This window comes from Sinocyclocheilus anshuiensis, unplaced genomic scaffold (assembly GCF_001515605.1).
Source record: "Sinocyclocheilus anshuiensis isolate Anshui unplaced genomic scaffold, SAMN03320099.WGS_v1.1 scaffold280, whole genome shotgun sequence".
NCBI classification, from domain to species: domain Eukaryota; kingdom Metazoa; phylum Chordata; class Actinopteri; order Cypriniformes; family Cyprinidae; genus Sinocyclocheilus; species Sinocyclocheilus anshuiensis.
In genome coordinates, this window is record NW_015558575.1 from 146036 (window position 1) to 150687 (window position 4652).

At 36.3% G+C, this 4652-nt stretch overlaps 1 protein-coding gene across 2 annotated transcripts in view; it reads left to right on the top strand.

The window, feature by feature from the left end:
• LOC107679671 (AT-rich interactive domain-containing protein 1B-like) overlaps positions 1–4652 on the top strand; it is an 81796-nt gene that overhangs the window by 1205 nt on the left and 75939 nt on the right. The gene's annotated exons all lie outside the window — the stretch shown is intronic.

The following is a 4652-nucleotide window of genomic DNA, read 5'->3' on the forward strand; positions in this document are numbered from 1 at the left end:
CGGTCGGTTAACGGTTAACCGGTTAAAATGAACATCCCTAATATATATATATATATATATTATACTAAATTAAAATGTATAAATATAAATTATATTATATTAAAAATTTAGAATATTTAACATTAAAGAAAGTTAAACCTATCTTTTAGAACCATTACGTTGTTTTGCATTTTGGCATTATTTTCATGACAATTAATTTTCAGCCCCAAATTCTCATTAATGTGAAAAGAAAAGACATTATTTGATGAATGAATACCAACATAAGGGCAGTACAACCCTTACTAATATATAAATGTAAAAATGTTTTTGTAATGTATAATGAGGATGCAATTTTTCATCATTGTGACAAGAATGAGATTTTTCTGCATTAAAGTAATACAAAATTAAGTGCAATTTATATTTCCTCAAGTCTGCACAATACAGCAATTAGCTCCGCCCCTTTTACTCTCTCACATGGTTGAGGATCTAGTGAAACGCAGCTTTTCTCTGGGCATTTTTCTATTACACACGGCTTGTTCTTAACAGGCTGCAGCACACACACTCAAATAGTTTGGAGAAAGCAGTAATAAGAAACTGGCCTTGAGTGGATGTCTCAGGGGTGTGTGTGTAATATCAGTGAGGACAGCACTGCCGTGTGCCTCATATTGCTATCATACTCTCTGTTTATTCCCTGGACCTTAAAGGCATTATTTTCATTTTGTCTTATATGACACTGAGGCTGATTGAGAAAAACGGTTTCATTTTCTTCCTCTGTGCCGTTGCTTCCAGTGTCTCTGACAGGAGAGATTGTGGGGAGGAGAAACAGTGCAGCAAGTGGGAGATACAGTGGGCTCTAAATGTCTGAGAGAACACTGAGAAAGTTTTCGAATTTTCATTTGAAAGAAAAAAAAGTTACTCAACTTGAAGACGAAATAAATACTATTCTGTGCTAATCAAATAAGAAGATTTGTGACACTGATCATGTGAACTGAGGATGTTCATGCAGCTTGAATGCTGCTGTCATTAAAGCAAAAAGGGAAAAACCCAAATACTAAGACATTCATTTTTGAGTTTAACATTTTACTCAAATTGTTACATTGAAAACATCATTTGTAACTGAAAAATTTGTATTCAGTTGGAAAAGAATGCCAGACAGAAGCTTTTTCACTAGCGGGCTCAGACTTTTGGAGCCGCCATATTTTCAGGGCTTTTTCTTCAGGCAGAACTTTGAACTCCAAAGTGTTAAGAACTTGGCCGTGTCCCAATTTGCATACTAATACTACAAGCTGTTATCCACTGATGATGGGAAAGTACATTCTTTTTAAGCTGTGGTCACATTTACCGTTGCTCATCGAAATTTTGCAGGCGAAAGAAAGCAGAACTGGGCTTAACAAAATACGATGAATGAAATACGGGAGTAGAGACGATATAATGAATAATACATTTCCCAAGCTATTCTGCCAGCTAGCAAATGAACCAACTCTACAACTGCTTTTTTTCAAACAGATATTTTATTGATAATTTTATAATATCAGTGTAATGTTATATAAAACTGGCTGGATAGAATATACAAATTCTGTCTTCCCTCACAAAATTTTGTCTACATTTAACTGACCCAGACCCAGATAAGTTCATTTTATTTAGATTCTAAATTAATTTAATTTAAATTAATTTTTAATTGACTTTTAGTTTCATACATTTAAAAACAGTGAGAAGAGCTGTCACTTGGTATTAGGGGGCAGTATTAGGATGCTTCCATCCTGGAGTTTATGCCAGGGATTGCTGCCAGTCCATTGATTTTAATGGGGTGTTGCAAGGACGTTCCGAAAAAAAAACCGCAACGGTTTGCAAAAGTAACGCTCCATCATGCGGCCAGAAGTTGAGCAAACTTTTTGCTGCAGTGCACTTGTAGACATCTGTGGCAGGTTGCACCAGCTGTGCATACAACTTAAGTTTTATTTTGACATAAAGGCGCACTAAGTTGCAACTTACACACTACTAAATATTTTTGTGTCGCACCATTAAACTGTACATATAAACTAAATATTTACAGAAGCCTCTGGCCAGGAGTAATGGTTGGAATAAAATAGCAGACAGAGTTGCATCAAAAAGCTCTTGTTTTACCTGATAAACTTCAATCCTTCAGACATATGTGACAATGTTGATATTTAAACTTGTTTACATTTTAAGAGAGAGAATGATCAATATTGTATTTATTTTATTATGCGAATAATACTTTGTTGCCGACCTAAACACGACACCTCTGTGTGCGTTGGTCGAGTTGTGCATGTCAAATAAAATTCATTTATTATGTTGTATGTATCAGCATATTTTTATTGATCTTATTTACATTTAAAAATATCTATTATGTTTTTCATGATTAAGTAACAGCGTGTTTCAATAGAAACAGATCTTTCACTTTAGTTAAGTGAGGCAAAAGAAATTAGAATTAAGGATAAACTAAAATTCACAGCATTTGAACACAACTTTTGCTCACAACCTCTGTATTTGAAAGCTGCTATTGGATCATTCAGGGTGAACGTCATATTATGCGATTACACACTTTATAGAGACCTAATATCTGCCTTAAGAACAAATTGTGCAAGAAAGTTACCAACCAGCTACTAGCCAATTTCTAGAACAATCTCATGAATGGCTATAACTGTACCGTTGACCAATGAGATTTTCACACAGATGAGTCTAGTCATGGTTTCAGAAATGTGATTCACCGTATTCCCACTTGATTTCAAACTGACCCAGCTTTTAGCCTTTTCTAGCGGTTAAACACTTTCCTCTTCCGTGTAAAAGCCATGCACAAATGCAGAATTCAGAAATCCAGAGGAAACCATCTGGGTTAAGTTTGCAAACATTTTTTCAACATAATGTGATTTGTGACACATTTTTATCTCACGTACTACTTAGGACGTAGTATGTGAATTAGGACGTGGCGTTCTGTTCTGCAAATGATGGTTCATCGCTGAAACGCCTGAAGGCTGTTTAATGTTAGCTCTCTTCGTCATCCCCAGAGTCACCATCCTCAGTCTGGTTAAAATCAGCCGTTAAATCAAAGCGCCGGCTTTCATTAGAGCTTCACAGAGTGGTCTCTTAGTGACCCCCAACCTGACGTTCTCCTCCGCTTGGCTTATATCGTCAATTAGCACCATGTGCTGGCTATGAAAGGTACATCTAGCTGACCCAGTCTCACAGCATCTGCTGACCATACCATTTCTGAAGTCAGGTTTCAAGGCGAGTTTTTGTTAGGTAAAGACAACATGAAAACAGCGTTCACAATTACTGGTAGACCAGTTTGGGATTTGAATTGATAACTGTTAGCTGACTATGATATTACGGGGTATTTTATTGTTCTCTTCCCACATGACCTTGGTGGCAATCAGCATAAAAAATAAGACATTTCTGGGAGAGAGAAAGCCATTATGTTTTAATGAAAGATTATGAAAATTACCTTTTTTTCTTTACAGTAACATACACTGATGAATCAAGCACAATAAGCCCAGGGACTTTTCTTAACAAAGTAAATACTGTCAATTTTGGTTTCATGTTGTCTTTAAAGAGACAATATGTGATGGGCGGCAAAACATCGAAACTGCGCAGAGATGATGCAATTTCAGACGAGCCATTACAATAGAGCATTAATCACACTGAAGGGATGTTTTTCATTTTATCTGTAGCTTTTATCCGTAGCTCAAAGAACGATCCGTTAATCATTGTGCTGAAACCGTGGAGCCACATGGGACTCCAAAAACCATAAAGAGATGGATTTGATGTTTTCATGGACATGTTGAGTTTTATGAGTCTCAGATGCATTTGTCTTCTTACAGCGACGTTTTCATCTAGACACACCATGTGTAAACACATCTCGTTCAACACAGACCCTCGGTTTAGAGAAAACTAAGGGGGGGATGGGGGATCCTCCATCACTCACAAAAGAGAAAACACTAATAAACATTATAGTTTACTCTTCTTCTTCTTCTTCTTCTTCTTCTTCTTATTTTTAGTTAATTATGAATATTGACATAACTGAAAGGATATTGTTAGGAAAAGCACACGACAGAGTGATTATTTTCACAATGCCAGAGTTAAAATGTTATTTTATTAATATGTTATTTTATTATATGCAAATGCACCCTTCTTCTACAAATAAAGTCTGCATGAAATTAGGGCTGGGCGATATGACGATATTATCGTATATCGACGATGTCTCGTAAGTATCGCGATGTCGATGTCAACAGTCAGGTAACAGACGATTATCGACATTATCGGGAAAAAATGACAAATGATAAACCTAGTAAGTTGTAAAAAATGTTTTACATAGCCCCATAGTCACCATACACGTTTTTTTGCATGCAAGAATGAAATAATTTAGTAGGAGGGTTGGGAATTGAAAAGCTATTCCAATTTCGGAAATCAGATCAGATGCGTAAGGTCAGGAATCAAATTACTTGTTATAAAATTACATTTCGATTTTGTGTCTCGATTTCTGTATGCGCATTTATTGTGATTTCAAAAGATTCAACTGCAAGAAGATGAAATAGAACTCACTTCTGCACTCGTGCACTGTTTTTTTGTGCTGCGCGCGCGCAAGTACACACACAAACACACAAAGCGCACGCACAAAAGCCGCCTCTTATATACGCGAACACTGGACTGAGCTC